The sequence below is a fragment of the Oryx dammah genome, unplaced genomic scaffold (assembly GCF_014754425.2).
Source record: "Oryx dammah isolate SB20612 unplaced genomic scaffold, SCBI_Odam_1.1 HiC_scaffold_13, whole genome shotgun sequence".
Classification (NCBI taxonomy): domain Eukaryota; kingdom Metazoa; phylum Chordata; class Mammalia; order Artiodactyla; family Bovidae; genus Oryx; species Oryx dammah.
This window is the reverse complement of record NW_024070197.1, coordinates 56,014,717-56,031,606: the sequence shown is the minus strand read 5'-3', so window position 1 is coordinate 56,031,606 and position 16,890 is coordinate 56,014,717.

The window sequence follows — 16,890 nt, the reverse complement described above, 5'->3', positions numbered from 1 at the left end:
ATATGAGGTACAAATTATTATCCCACTATTGATGAGCACCACTGTTCGAAGGCATCAGATTCTTCAGAGTCCCTTGGATTGCAAGGAGATCCAACCAGTCCATCCTAAAGGAAATCACCCATGAATATTCACTGGAAGGACTGATGCTAAAGCTGAAACTCCAATACTTTGGCCACCTGATGTGAAGAGCCAACTCATTGGAAAAGACTCTGATGCTGGGAAAGACTGAAGGTGGGAGGAGAAGGGGATGACAGAGGAGGATATGGTCGGATGGCATCACGAACTCAATGGACATGAGTTTGAGCAAACTCTGGGAATTGGTGATGGACAGGGAGGCCTGGCATGCTGAAGTCCATGGGGTCAAAAAGAGTCGGACATGACTGAGCAACTGAACAATTGGTGAGCAGCCTGTGGCTCAGATAAGACAGGGCAGTTCACGCAATCAAGGAAGTAACAGAGTTGGATTTATACGTCAGGCTTGTCTTACTCAGATCCATCATGTGGTGTGTGAGTGGGACTGTCACATTTTTGAATTTTGAACCCTGGTAAAATATCAGGTCAAAATCTGGGGAGACATGTCAGTTTGCCAACTTTTAATATTACCAAATTCAGACTTAAATTGAAGAAAGTAGGGAAAACCACTAGACCATTCAGGTATGACCTAAATCAAATCCCTTATGATTATACAGTGGAAGTGAGAAATAGATTTAAGGGACTAGATCTGATAGATAGAGTGCCTGATGAACTATGGAATGAGGTTCATGACATTGTACAGGAGACAGGGATCAAGACCATCCCCATGGAAAAGAAATGCAAAATAGCAAAATGACTGTCTGGGGAGGCCTTACAAATAGTTGTGAAAAGAAGAAAAGCGAAAAGCAAAGGAGAAAATGAAAGATATAAGCATCTGAATGCAGAGTTCCAAAGAATAGCAAGAAGAGATAAGAAAGCCTTCCTCAGCGATCAATGCAAAGAAATAGAGGAAAACAACAGAATGGGAAAGACCAGAGATCTCTTCAAGAAAATTAGAGATGCCAAGGGAACATTTCATGCAGAGATGGGCTCGATAAAGGACAGAAATGGTATGGACCTAACAGAAGCAGAAGATATTAAGAAGAGGTGGCAAGAATACACAGAAGAACTGTACAAAAAAGATCTTCACAACCCAGATAATCATGATGGTGTGATCACTCATCTAGAGCCAGACATCCTGGAATGTGAAGTCAAGTGGGCCTTAGAAAGCATCACTACAAACAAAGCGAGCGGAGGTGATGGAATTCCAGGTGAGCTATTTCAAATCCTGAAAGATGATGCTGTGAAAGTGCTGCACTCAATATGCCAGCAAATTTGGAAAACTCAGCAGTGGCCACACAACTGGAAAAGGTCAGTTTTCATTCCAATCCCAAAGAAAGGCAATGCCAAAGAATGCTCAACCTACCGCACAATTGCACTCATCTCACATGCTAGTAAAGTAAGGCTCAAAATTCTCCAAGCCAGGCTTTAGCAATACATGAACCATGAACTTCCAGATGTTCAAGCTGGTTTTAGAAAAGGCAGAGGAACCAGAGACCAAATTGCCAACATCCGCTGGATCATGGAAAAAGCAAGAGAGTTCCAGAAAAATAACTATTTCTGCTTTATTGACTATGCCAAAGCCTTTGACTGTGTGGATCACAATAAATTGTGGAAAATTCCTCAAGAGATGGGAATACCAGACCACCTGACTTGCCTCTTAAGAAATCTGTACGCAGGTCAGGAAGCAGCAGTTAGAACTAGACATGGAACAACAGACTGGTTCCAAATAGGAAAAGGAGTACATCAAGGCTGTATATTGTCACCCTGCTTATTTAACTTCTATGCAGAGTACATCATGAGAAACGCTGGACTGGAAGAAACACAAGCTGGAATCAAGATTGCTGGAAGAAATATCAATAACCTCAGATATGCAGATGACACCACCCTTCTGGCAGAAAGTGAAGAGGAACTCAAAAGCCTCTTGATGAAAGTGAAAGTGGAGAGTGAAAAAGTTGGCTTAAAACTCAACATTCAGAAAATGAAGATCATGGCAGCTGGTCCCATCACTTCATGGGAAATATATGGGGAAACAGTGGAAAGAGTGTCAGACTTTATTTTTTGGGGTTCCAAATCACTGCAGATGGTGATTGCAGCCATGAAATTAAGAGACACTTACTCCTTGAAAGAAAAGTTATGACTAACCTAGATAGCATATTCAAAAGCAGAGACATTGTTTTGCTGACTAAGGTCTGTCTAGTCAAGGCTATAGTTTTTTTCCAGTAGTCATGTATGGATGTGAGAGTTGGACTGTGAAGAAGGCTGAGTGCCGAAGATTTGATGCTTCTGTGGTGTTGGAGAAGACTCTTGAGAGTCCCTTGGACTGCAAGGAGATCCAACCAGTCCATTCTGAAGGAGATCAGCCGTGGGATTTCTTTGGAAGGAATGATGCTAAAGCTCAAACCAGTACTTTGGCCACCTCATGCAAAGAGTTGACTCATTGGAAAAGACTGATGCTGGGAGGGATTGGGGGTAGGAGGAGAAGGGGATGACAGAGGATGAGATGGCTGGATGGCATCACTGACTCGATGGACGTGAGTCTGAGTGAACTCCGGGAGTTGGTGATGGACAGGGAGGCCTGGCGTGCTGCGATTCATGGGGTCGCAAAGAGTCAGACACGACCGAGCGACTGAACTGAACTGAATTTTGCCAAGGAAATCAAAACAGAAACAATGACCAAGGGGCTTCTCTGGTGGTCCAGTGGCTAAGACTCCATGCTCCCACGGCAGGGGGCCCAGGTTCAATCCCTGGTCAGAGAACTAGATCCCACATACTAAGATTTTGCATGCTGCAACTAAGACCCAGCACAGCCAAAAATACAAAAGCTTTTTTAAAAGAAAGGAGATAAAAAATATATTTTTAAAAAACAACCAAACTGTGATATCCTATCACCACTGTTTCATACACGAATAGATATTTTAATGACAAAAAGAGAGGAAGGGTATACTCTCCACTGATAATCCTTTAAATGAAATATTCAGTCTTAAGAAAGTTCAGTACATTGTCCTTGCTGATGAGCATATCTCGTCATGGATCAGTGAAAAGCAGTTGCTATCTCCAGACTATGCTCAAGAGTTGCTTCGAGAGGCCTGTTGCATCGCTGCTTGATGGGGATGTTTCTCTGGCCGGGCTAACCAACACCGAAGGGGTGCATGGCCTCTTTTCTGTTGTGAGAGAGTGAAAGTGAAAGTGACGTCGCTCAGCCGTGTCTGACTCTTTTCGACCCCATGGACTCTAGTCTACCACACTCCTCCATCCATGGGATTTTCCAAGCAAGAAGACTGGAGTGGCTTGCCATTTCCTTCTCCAGAGAATCTTCCTGACCCAGGAATTGAACCCAGGTCTCCCACATTGTAGGCAGACACTTTACCGTCTGAGCCAACAGGGAAGACTGCTTGTGGGAAGGAGCCGGGAAAACATTCAGCCTGGTGAGAGTGGGGCATTCATGTCATTACCCCCTCTATTCAGGGTAGAATTCTCACACTCCAGTCCTTTCTAAGAATGAGGAAGGGAAGTGGAGACAGGAGATGGAGACTGATATCAAGACATTTAAGGGTAGATTAAGAAGAGAGAGGAGTGTTTGGAAACAGGAAAATTTTGGAGTTGATTCCTTAATGTATTCATCAGAAGCGGAGCTATGTAGATGAAGAACCCTTGTCAGTCTCCAAGTAGATAAATCCAAATGGATTTATGGATCTTTCAAGCTGTCCCTTTACTAATATTATTGTTCTGATACACAATGTATGGGAGGAAAGGACAATGGATTCATGAGTACACCTTACTCCTTTACTCACACTGAGTCCCTCAGGGACAAGGAGAAGTCTGTATTTCTGATTATTAGTGCTAAATGGACACTTAGTAAATAATTGATGAACCATGAAATAGACAAACACCAATTATTACATCAACCTGTTATTATCTGACTTTAGTACCTCACTCCACCCCATACACCCTCATTGCTTCTCTCTTCAATTTACAGTCATACGTGGTTCCTAAAGGCAGAGTTGGCTATAGTTTCCATGGATAGAAATGTCATTGAAAAGGTAAAGAAAATGAAGGTCAGGACGATCTTCTTACTCAGGAATAAGGTTGAGATTCCTGAAGTCAACCATTGAAGTTAGCCATTGTTGAATGAGCACTTTGGATCTGACACTGTACAAAACACTTAACCTGTACGTGACATTGTACAGGAGGTGGTGACCAAAACCATCTCAGAGAAAAGGAAATGCAAAAAGGTAAAATGGTTGTCTAAGGAGGCTTTACACATAGCTGAGAAAAGAAGAGAAGCAAAAGGCAAAGAAGAAAGGGAAAGATATACCCAAATGAATGCAGAGTTCCAGAGAACAGCAAGGAGAGATAAGAAAGCCTTCTTAAAGCACTGAGCTCATACAATCCCCCTAAGAACACAATGAAGGAGATATTATTACTATTATCTCCAGTTTACAGTCTGCAGAGCTCAAGGAGATGCTTAGCAGCTGGGCTTGAGAGCTGTAATGGAACTCACACCAGCCTTCCACACACACAAAGCAGGCACACACACACAGAGACACGCCCACCCCCACCCGTACACATATACACTCTCACAGATACCCACACACCCATACACATACACAGAGTCATATACGTTCACACCTACGTACATATACATATACGCACATACACATATATACACCCCCCCCCACACACACACAGCAAGAACCCTGGTCATATACCAAATTCTGACGCTCACTGTATGTGTGTGTATGCATGTGTGTGTGTTCTCAATTGTTCAGTCATGTCTGACTCTTTGTGACCCCATGGACTGTTGCCCTCCAGGCTCCTCTGTTCATGGAATTTTCCAGGCAAGAATACTGGAGTGGGTTGCCATTTCCTCCTCCAGGGGATCTTCCCTAGGAGATCTTCCCTATCCAGGGATCAAACCCAGGTCTCTTGCATTTCCTGCAGTAGCAGGCAGATTCTTTACCAACTGCACCACCTGGGAAGCGCCCCTTATCTGTATGATTCTAGCAAAAAATGTTATCCCCTCTCTGTTCCTCGGGTTCCTCACAGCAAGTTTAGATTAAATCAATGATCATCTGGTCACAGGTCCAGGAGCCCTCGGGTCCTGCCTTGGGGCTGCTTCAGGGGTGATGGAAAAGCCCAGCAGGAAGGCTGCCCGTGCCTCACCTGGGCTTCAACCAGGACGGCTAAACTTGAGTTCGTTTCACTGGTTTCTGTTCCACTCAATTATTTTATTAGCACAAAAGTACCGAAAGCAAGCAAAGTCGAGTCCTGGGGAGAGGATCAGCCTGAGAAAATGCTGCAGACCAGGCAGGGTCAAGGGGTTTCACCGAGTAGGGGTGGAAGCCGCTGATGCTCTGTGGGCCTTGCGCCGCCTCCTAGTGGCCACCTCCCACCCTGCAGCTTACAGCCGAGGTCTGTCCTAGGCGGGAGCCTTGCCTTCCTGTGGCTACAGGCGACTGTGGGACAGAGTGCTGAACAGTGCAGCCTGCTGACCACAATCGGGGCCATCTTCCTGTCATGTGAAGGGAAGGCTCTGAGCTCCCATGCAGTAGCCTGAAGGGAATCTCTGGGGTCCAAGGGAACCCAATTGCCTATGGGAGCCAGACCTCCCTGAACCTACTGGTGGCGAGAAATGCTTTATGAGAAATGGAACTCCTCCCAAATCCTCAGGAATAATGTTGAGTTCTGATGACGCATTAGGACTCCACCCTTACGAAAGAGAAAGAAGGTCTCAGAAAGCCAGACTTGGAAATATCCGAGTTATATATCTGTGTGAACATAAAGCCAAAATTACCATCAGGTGGCAGAGGAATATTGAAATCTTTTTCTAACTGAGATTACAAACCCACTTGGCAGGAGGAGAACTACCTCGTGATCTGCTTAAACATATTTATGTAACTTAGAGGGCGTGTGTGTGTGTGTGTGTGCGTGTGTGTGTATCTGGCCTTTCCATTTTTTGATGCTTGTTTTATTGCCCCTTGCTGTGGTCAGTACTAAGAGTCAAGAAGGGGATGGGCCCCCAAACAAAAACAGAGATAAATACATTGGGATTGTGACTTCCCTTGTGGTCCAGAGGTTAAGGATCCACCTTCCAATGCAGGGGATGCGGTTCAATCCCTGTTTGGGGAACCAAGATCCCATATGCTGTGGAGCAAGTAAACCCATGGGCCTCAACTAGAAAATCCCAATTACCACAACTACCGAGCCTGGGAACTGCAATGAAGACCCGGCGCAGCCAAAATTTTTAACAATTGGGATGCTATTTCCTACCCACAGAACCCATAACTTATTCCCTATGTCTCTTAAGCATGAAATTCTATTGTCTCAAGAGCAAGACCTTTTCCATTCTTACACTTCACATTTTGGTTCCCAAGTGGCCATTCACCACTGCCAGTTGGTGACAACTTTTTCATTTTTTTGGCGGGGGGTGACACCTGAAAGAGGAGGACAAGATAGAAAGTTTCTTTAAAAGTTAAAATCAATCAGTATGAGACCACAATTTATTTTGAGACTATGCCCAATTTTTCTGTGTTAAAATATCTTTTCTTGTGTAGACTGTTGGCAGTTGATTTCTTAATGCATTTTCACTTGGCCAAACTAACTATTGGTAACCCCATGTGTATCTCTTGCATCTTAAAAAATAGTTTACTGGTCTATGAAGCAAAAAATTTGGAAACTAGTAATTTAGGCAATTTTATTATTAAGTTGCAGTCCAATTATTTAGTTATAGTTCCAGGAAAATTATCAGCCAGAATCACAGTGAAGATTTTCTAAGAGAATTACACAGCAGCCTAGAAACTAAAAATATAAAGTATTACTAAACCTAAAGATAGGATACCTTCCTCTATGAAGCTAAGACCCAGATTTGGATTTTACCTACAAGCAACCTTGATGCAATGGGCATTCTGTTGTTGTTGTTCAGTTGCTAAGTCGTGTCTGACTCTTTGCGACCCCATGGACTGTTCATGGGACTCTCCAGGCAAGAATACTGGAGTGGGTAGCCATTCCCTCCTCCAGGGGATCTTCCTGACTGAAGGATTGAACCCGGATCTCCTGTACTGCAAGCGGATTCTTTACCATCTGAGCCACCAGATCACTTACGTCTGAATATAAAATATGACGCAAATGAACCTATCTGTGAAACAGAAACAGACTCGTGACAGAGCGGACAGACTTGTGGCTGCCAAGGTGGAGGGGTGAAGGAAGGATGGATGGGAAGCTAAGGTTTGCAGATGGAAGCTGTTCTCTATGGACTGGATAAACAACAGGGTCCTCCTGTATAGCACAGAGAACTATATCCAATATTCCATGATAAACCATAATAGAAAAGAATAGAAAAAGAATATATATGTATATGTATAACTGAATCACTGTGCTGTATAGCAGAAATTAATACAATACTGTAAATCAACTATACTTCAGTTAAAAAATAATGATCTGACTTACATACATCATGAAATGATCATCATGGTAAGTTCAGTGGATGTCTGTCATCTTGTATAGATCAAAATTAAAGAAATAGAAATAAAACTTTTTTTTATGTGTGATGAAAACTCTTAGGACTTACTCCCTTAAAAATCTTCATATATAACATACAGTAGTGTTAATTTTTGATATATCTAGCATGTTGTACTGTTGCTGCTGCTGCTAAGTCGCGTTAGTCGTATTCGACTCTTTGCGACCCCATGGACTGCGGCCTACCAGGCTCCTCCGTCCATGAGATTTTCCAGGCAAGAGTACTGGAGTGGGTTGCCATTGCCTTCTCCTAGTACTAATTTATCTTATAACTGAGAGTTTTTACCTTTTGACTGCCTTCCTTCAATTTGTCCTCCCCACCCATACCCAAATCTGATCTCTTCTTCTGTAAGTTTCTTTGTTTGTCTTTGAAGTAGAATTGACCCATAACATTACGTTAGCTCCTATTGCAAAACTTCTTGATTTGGTATTTCTATACATTTCAAAAAGATCACCACAATAAGTCTAGTTACAATATGTCACCACACAAAGAATCACAGAGTTATTGACTCAAAGTGTACATTTCACACCTGTGATTCATTTATTTTGCAACTAAAAGTTTGTACTTAATCTCCTCCACCTATTTCTTTCCTCCCCTCCCACCCTTCCCCTCTGGCAAATGCCTATTTTGTCTGTATATCTGTGACTCTGTTTCTGTTTTGTTAGGTGTATTCATTTGCTTAGGTTTTTATTTATTTTTTTTACATTCCACATATAAGTGAAATCTTGTAGTATTTGTCCTTCTCTGACATTTCAGTAAGCATAGTACTACCTAGGTCTATCCATGTTGCTGCAAATAGAAAGGTTTTGTTCTTTTTCTTTATAGCCAAGTCATATTCCATTGTGTTTATGTGTGTGTGCATGTGTGTGTGGGTATGTGTATATATGTGTGCTTATGTATATTGTCTTCTTTAGCCACTAATTTATGGGCACTTGCATTGATTCCATACCTTGCTGTTGCTGCTGCTGCTGCTGCTGCATTGCTTCAGTTGTGTCCGACCCTGTGCGACCCCATAGATTTGGCAATTGTAGATAATTCTGCAGTGAACATTGCTGTCTATGTGTATGCTCAGTCACTCAGTCTTGTCCAACTCTTTGTGATCCTACGAGCTGCAGCCTGCCAGACTCCTCTCTTTATGGGATTTTCCTGGGAAGAATCCTGGAGTAGGTTGCCGTTTCCTTCTCTGGAGGATCTTCCTGACCCAAGGATCAAACCTGCATCTCCTGGGTCTCATGCATTGCAGGCAGATTCTTTACCACTGAGCCACTGGGGAAGCTATGTATATATATTTATAAATGTTAAATCTTCTTCTTGGATCGATCCCTTAATTATTATGCAATGGCTTTTTTTGTCTCTTGTTGCAGTTTTTAGAGTTCTTTTATCTGATATAAGTATTGCTACTCCAGCTTTCTTTTCATTTCCATTTACATGAAATATCTTTTTCCAGTCCCTCATTTTCAGTTCGTATGTGTCTTTGGATTTGAAGTGAGTCTCTTATAGGCAGCACACACATGACTCTTGTTTTTGTATCCATTCAGCCACTCTGTGTCTTTTAATTGAAGTATTTAGTTCATTTACGTTTAAAATCACTGTTGATAGTTATGTATTTATTGCCATCTTGTTGTTTTTGGGTTGTTTTTGTAGTTCTTTTTTGTTTGTTTGTTTGTGGTTTTTTTTGTAGTTCTTTTTTGTTCCTTTCTTCTTTGGTTCTCTTCCCTTGTTACTATGACTATTTTTAGTATTATATTTGGAGTCCTTTCTTTTTTCTGTGTGCGTATGTATCATAAAATTTTGGTTTGTGGTTACTGTGAGGTATGTATGTGTGTGTATATATATGTATGCAAACACACATATGTGTGTATATATTTATATTTTTAAAGTTTCTGATCTCCTAAATTTAAATACATTTCAACAACCTTGCCTTTTTACCACTTCCCCCGCATGTTTACTGTTTCAGACATAGCATATAACATCTTTTTGTTTTGTGTATTAATTAATTACTCTGAGAAATGCTTTGGGGTTCTGAAAGCCCTGCATTCCCAGTTTTTGTTTTTTCTAAAAAGGGAAAGAAAATGCCTTCTGAAACCAGAGCCAGGAATTAGATTCTCATCATGGGTCTTATTAAAAAATGATTTGGGTAATCTGAGAAGAGGAATCCACAGTTCCCAGGAATTAACATGGTTGACCAGTAAATAAATATGTCAGATTAAAAGTACTCTGCTGACTGGCGGAATGAATAAACATGTTGACTTTGGATTTCAGCAAAGGATTTGACAAGGTCACTTTTGATAGCACTGTTGGCAAGATAAAGACATTGCAGATGATTAATATCAACCTGCGAAAATGATTTCCAGTGGTAGATCTCTCATAGCTATGTTGTAATTAGCTAATTAATGGTCTGTTTCCCTGACTAGACTTTAAACTCTATGAGAACGTGAACCAAGTCATTTTCCCCACTGTTGTATTTGCAGTACCTAGAACAGCATCCAGCACATAGTATGAACTCTATACCTATGTGATGAATGAGTTAATGTTTTATTAAATGTCTTACTTTACCAGTTAGATAAAGCTATGGAAGATTCATGTAGACATGTTCCCCATGACATGTTGCTGGGAGGCTAGCACAGTGGACCTGTTTTTAACAGGATTTCTACTTTTATATAAATAACATATCATACAAGGACAGGGAGAGGTGAGTCTTACCACATAGTATAAAAAGAGAATCAGGAACTTTGCTTTCAGGAACAGCAGACAAGGTAATTAAGATCAGCGCTTTTGCTGAGAACTTATCCAATAGACCTAGATAAAACAGAAAACATATCTCCCCAAAGGCATAAAAATGCTGAAAGAAAACAACTGCCAACAAGAAATTCTATACCCAGTGAAAATATTTTTCAAAAAATGAAGACATTTTTAGAAAAACAAAAATTGAGAGATTTCTTCACTGGCCTCCACACTAAAGGAAATACCAAAGAAAAATTACCTTAGGATTAAGCGTGAAGATATGAGAAACAATGAGAAGTCACAAAAGGTAACAACTTTGTGGGAAAATTAGCTGAACATTTGACTTACAAGACAAATATAGTAGTATCATATGTGATTTGACGTATCTAGGTAATAAAAATTAATGACAACATTAGCATTCAAGTCAGGAAGGGTGGAATGGTGTTATGGTGCTCAAAGGTCCTGCATTGTGTAGATAGGGAGCCAAAATGCCAAGTCATGTTGACTTTGGTAAGTGTCATAAGCAGCTATTAAAAGAATCATAAAAAGTGTGTAACCGTCAAGGACTTTGGTCCAGTGGCTAAGACTTCATGCTCTCAATGCAGGAGGCATGAGTTCAGTCCCTGGTCAGTGAACTAGATCCCACATGCCACAGCTAAGGGTTTGCATGCTGTATCAAGTTGGATAATGCAACTAAGACCTGGTGTGGCCAAATAAATAAATCTATTTTTTGAAAGTATATAACTGTGAATGTAATGGGGTGGGGGGGAGGGTGGAAGATGGGCTGAAAAGTAATTAATTCAAAAGAAGTCAAAAAATAGAAGAAAAGTAATATAGAATAGAAGGGACCAATAGAAGGTAAACAGTAAAATAATGGGTTTAAACTAAATATATCAACACTCACATTTAACAAAATGAAGTAAACTGTTTGATTAAGAGACAAAGATTATTATGGAGTTCTGTACTTCCACCCATTCTTCCCTGTATCTTCCATTACCGCGGGGCAACTGTTACAGCTTAATGAGCCAATCAGTTCAGTTCAGCTCAGTTGCTCAGTCGTGTCCGACTCTGCGACCCCATGAATCGCAGCACACCAGGCCTCCCTGTTCATCACCAACTCCCGGAGTTCACTCAGACTCATGTCCATCGAGTCGGTGATGCCATCCGGCCATCTCATCCTCTGTCATCCCCTTCTCCTCCTGCCCCCAAACCCTCCCAGCATCAGAGTCTTTTCCAGTGAGTCAACTCTTCGCATGAGGTGGCCAAAGTACTGGAGTTTCAGCTTTAGCATCATTCCTTCCAAAGAAATCCCAGGGTTGATCTCCTTGAGAATGGACTGGTTGGATCTCCTTGTAGTCCAAGGGACTCTCAAGAGTCTTCTCCAACACCACAGTTCAAAAGCATCAATTCTTCGGCACTCAGCCTTCTTCACAGTCCAACTCTCACATCCATACATGACCACAGGAAAAACCATAGCCTTGACTAGATGGACCTTTGTTGGCAAAGTAATGCCTCTGCTTCTGAATATGCTATCTAGGTTGGTCATAACTTTTCTTCCAAGGAGTAAGCGTCTTTTAATTTCATGGCTGCAGTCACCATCTGCAGTGATTTTGGAGCCCCAAAATATAAAGTCTGACACTATTTCCACTGTTTCCCCGTCTATTTCCCATGAAGTGATGGGACCGGATGTCATGATCTTCATTTTCTGAATGTTGAGCTTTAAGCCAAATTTTTCGCTCTCCTATTTCACTTTCATCAAGAGGCTTTTTAGCTCCTCTTCACTTTCTGCCATAAGGGTGGTGTCATGAGCCAATACTGATACATTATTATTGACTAAAGTCTGTACTTTTTACCTGACATCCTTGTCCTGTTTCTGTTCCAGGACCCCATCCGAGATCCCACGTTACATTTACTTGTCATGTCTCCTTAGGCTCCTGTAAGCTGTGACCGTTTCTCAGCAGTTTCTTGTTTTTGATGTCTTTGATGGCTTTGAAGCGTGTTGGCCAGGTGTTTTTCAGAATGTTCTGCAAGGATGATTGTGCCCTTTTCATTACGTGACTTATCCCCAGTCAGTTGATGTCAATCACCTGGCTGAGATGGAGTTTCTTCATGTTTCTCCATGGCAGGCTCCTGTCTTAGTTTCCAGGCTGTGCATTTTGGAAGGAAGTCACTATGTGCAGCCCACACTTCTTAGTGTGAGTTCTGTTCCACCTCCTTGAGTGGGGGTATCTATGTAAATTAATTGGAAATTTTCTGCATAAGAGATTTGTCTTTTCTCCATTTATTTATACTGATTTAATCATTTATTTGTATCAGCATGGACTCATGGATATTTACTTACATTTATATTTTGGACACCAAAATAATTTTAAAAAGACAAAAAAGCTGCAAAAATTGGAATTTTACTTGATAGCAAACACAATGGGAGTAAGCCACAGTACACTACTGCCAGAAGAGCAAATGAGTCTTTGGACATATAACTAAAGATATCACTTCAGGGATAGGGGAGGTGATCATCTTGCTCTATTCTGTGCTGTTTGCACTGTACTGAAAATATGGTGACTTCTTCTGGGCCTAACCTTTGAGGAGAAGTAAGTACTTGAGCTTCATTCTAGGAAAGGCCAGGCTGCTAAGGATCCTTGAAACCATATACAATAAATTTAGATCTGATCTATTTAAAATGAATGATTTCAACATTTTCACCCCCACAATAGTTCAGTGGAATAAAAAAAGGCTCCATCCAGCACCACCATCAGCTTGTCTTTTCCCTCCTCCCAAATGTGAACTCAGTTCAGTTCAGTTCAGTTCATTTCAGTCGCTCAGTTGTGTCCGACTCTTTACGACCCCATGAATTGCAGCACGCCAGGCCTTCCTGTCCATCACCATCTCCCGGAGTTCACTCAGACTCACGCCCATCGAGTCTGTGATGCCATCCAGCCATCTCATCCTGGGTCGTCCCCTTTTCCTCCTGCTCCCAATCTCTCCCAGCATCAGAGTCTTTTCCAATGAGTCAACTCTTTGCATGAGGTGGCCAAAAGACTGGAGCTTCAGCTTTACAGATATATAATTGCACAATTACAGCTAAACACTTAAAATGTTAGTTATCACCCAAAAGCTTGAAAAACATGACAACCCTTGTGCTACTCCGAGACCACCCTGATGTCCATGGGATGACCCATTATGATGGTACTGCCATCTCCATATCTCGACATTTGGGTCATGGTGATATCAACTCAAGGTCGTTCTCTACTGGGTGAATTATGTTGTCATCATGCTGTTACATTCATTATAACAACATTTCTCCAGTTATTGCAACAACATGATTTTTTAAATGTTTGAACTCTTGAAGTTATGGCTGCTTCAGGCACTAAGTACCAGATAGATTATATTCTACTATACATAAGGGGCAACTGAGAGAACTGAGCACCATCCACGTGGAGAAAGTGAGACATTACAGTAGTCTTCAAATATCTGAATGAAATAGGGACTACTCAGTTGGCTTGTGTGACACCTAGTGAAAAAGGACGGACAAGTGACATGATAAGATTCAGTCTAGCGGAGATCTTCCTAATGCTGTGAGTGTTCTGAACTGGAAAGGCAGCTACAGAAGCGTTTCAGTGCCTGTTATTCGAGGCATGGTGGCAATAGACAAGATGACCACTTGGTGGGGGTGTTACAGAGAGAATCCATGTTTTACTTCTTCAAATTTCCCTTTGAAACTCAAGAGCCATCGATTCTAAGAAAATATACATTCCAGATTCTCAGCATTTCCCCCCTTCCCTGGGTTGAGAAATGGGGTAAGATACCTTGTCTTCAGAGTGTTAGTCACTCAGTTGTGTCCAACTCTTTGTGACTGCATGGACTATAGCCCACCAGATTCCTCTGTCCATGGGATTTTCCAGGCAAGAATACTGGAGTGGGTTGCCATGTTCCCAACTCAGGGATCGAACCCAGGTCTTCCACATTGCAGGCAGATTCTTTACCATCTGGGCCAGAAGGCACCGTCAAAAAGGGACCTCCGCTCCGAGAAGGAAGCAACACATTTTGCTCACAACACAATTGGCTCATTGACACCATTAACAGGAAGGACTTGATCCAGTTGGCACCATCCCCCTGGAAAGCTCAGTGCAAGTTTGCCAGAAATGGGACATTGGTCAAGCAAAAATGGTCTCAAGGAAAGCTCTGGGATAGAATAATGGGGATGAACAGGAGACCCAGTTCGGCTCAGTCAGATGGAAGAAGTCCTCACTCAGAGGCAGAGCAGCCCCTCAGATGGGCTAGGGCCCTGGAATCCTCAATCTGAACGAGGACATCCAAAGATCAGGTGGGACTGAACTCGTTTTCAACCGGGAACTCTGCAGTCCCATGTCTGTTCTCCCAATGGTAAAAACCCTCCGTTTCCACCACCAGCTACCCTGCTTCAGAGGAGGGGACTGAGTCTCAGGAAGGGCAGGTAATTGCCCAATGCCTCACAGCTAGTAAGTTGGCAGAGTCACGGTTCAAACTCAGTCCTGTGAGTCTTTAAAGCTCACGTTTTCTTTGAAATAATGCCATTTGCAGCAACATGGATGTTACTAGAGATTATTGTACTCATTGAAGTAAATCAGAAGGAGAAAGACCAATATCATGGGATACTACTTATATGTGAATCTGAAACACGACACTAACGAACCTATCTATGAAACAGGAAACAGACTTAGGACAAGGAGAGCAGACTTGTGGTGGCCAAGGGGGAGAGTGTTAGGGGAGGGCTGGAGTGGGATGGTGGAGTTAGTCAGTATAAGGGTGTCCCAGGTGGCTTAGATGGTAAAGAATCTGCCTGCAATGCAGGAGACGTGGGTTTGATCCCTGGTTCGGGAAGATCCCCTGGAGTCGGGAATGGCTACCCATGCCAGTATTCTTGCCTGGAGTGTTCCATGGACAGAGGAGCCTGGTAGGCTACAGTCCATGGGGTTGCAAAGAGTCAGACACCACTGAGCAACTCACATTTTCACTTTCACTTTCTAATATCTATAGGATGGATAAACCACAAGGTCCTACTGTAGAGCACAGAGAACTGTATTCAATAACCTATGATAAGCCATAATGGAAAATAAAATTAAAATAAGAATGTGTATAGGACTTCCCTGGTGGTCCAGTGGTTAAGACTCCGCCTGCCAGTGCTAGGGACATGGGTTGAATCCCTGGTCTAGGATGATCCCACGTGGCACATAGCAACTAAGCCTGCCTGCCGCAACTACTGAGCTGATGCATGTACAGCCCATGCTCTGCAGCAAGAGAGGCCACTGCAATGAGAAGCCTGCGCACCAAAGCGAAGAGGAGCCTCCACTTGCCACAGCTAGAGAAAGCCCTCACCCAGCAACAAAGACCGAGCAGAGCCAAAATAATAATACTACTAAACAATTAACAATAAGATAAAAAAGTATGTGTCTGTATGTATAAATGGATCACTTTGCTGTGCAGCAGAAAGTAACACAACATTGTACATCGACAACATTCCACAAAAATAAAAAAATAAAGCTCGTATTATTAGTATAGCACACTAATCCCAGCGTCTTTTGCTTTCTCCTTGGGGGCCCCAGTGTCGAGCAGCTGGGAAGCTACATGGGCCGCCGCCAGAGAAGATTCGCTCTGTCTCTGGTGGACGTATGCCGTCAGAAGACCCGCAGGGGGATCAGGTCCCAGCCCGAGGCGCCAGAAAAAGCGCAGAGGGCCCTGGCCCAGAGCTGCATCCACACGTAGAATCCATCTGGCATCAGAGCTAGCTTGACTGAATCCTCCTGGCTGAGGAGGCCGCAAGGACAATGAGGCACCAGCTCCGGGGATGGCTTTGTGGTCAGTGGACAGAAGAAATGGGGTGTATGGAGTGAGGGCGATCTCGGGGCTCACCAAGCAGGATTGCAGATCCTTATCCCTCAGCTCCCTGACCCGAAGCCGACAACTTCTGATGTCCTTGTGGCTGGGAGGGCAAACAAGAAGGGCCATTGCCCCAAGTGAGACCCCCATAATGGCTTTCTTGTCACTCCTCATGGTTCCACAGCACAATAAGTTTCACACCCAGTCTCCCCTCATTTTTTTTTTTGTTTTAAGATTTTTTGATGTAGACCGTTTTTTTTTAAAGTGTTTATTGAATTTGTTACAATACTGCTTCTGTTTTATATTTTGGTTTTTTGGCTGCGAGGCACATGGGATATTACCTCCCTGACCAAGGATCGAACCTGCATCCGCTGCATTGGAAGGTGATGGTCCGGAAGGTGATTAGCCACTGGACCACCAGGGAAGTCCAAGAACTATCCCTCCTTGGGTCTTGAGATAGCACCAAGCCCAGGTGGCTTGGCCTCATCTCCCTTTACAGCTGAGCTGGCTGAGCCCAGTGGTTCACCTCAGGCTCATCTGAGGCCAGAAGACAACATCCCTGACTCCTATCCAAAGCTCTACTTACCTGATGGGCTGCTAGGTACACTTCCTCCAAAGTCTTGCCTCCGCCCCATCATTCATCACTGGAGTCCTCTCCCCTGACCTCGGGCTTCCCTGGTGGCTCAGTGGTAGAGAATCCACCTCCAACGCAGGAGACG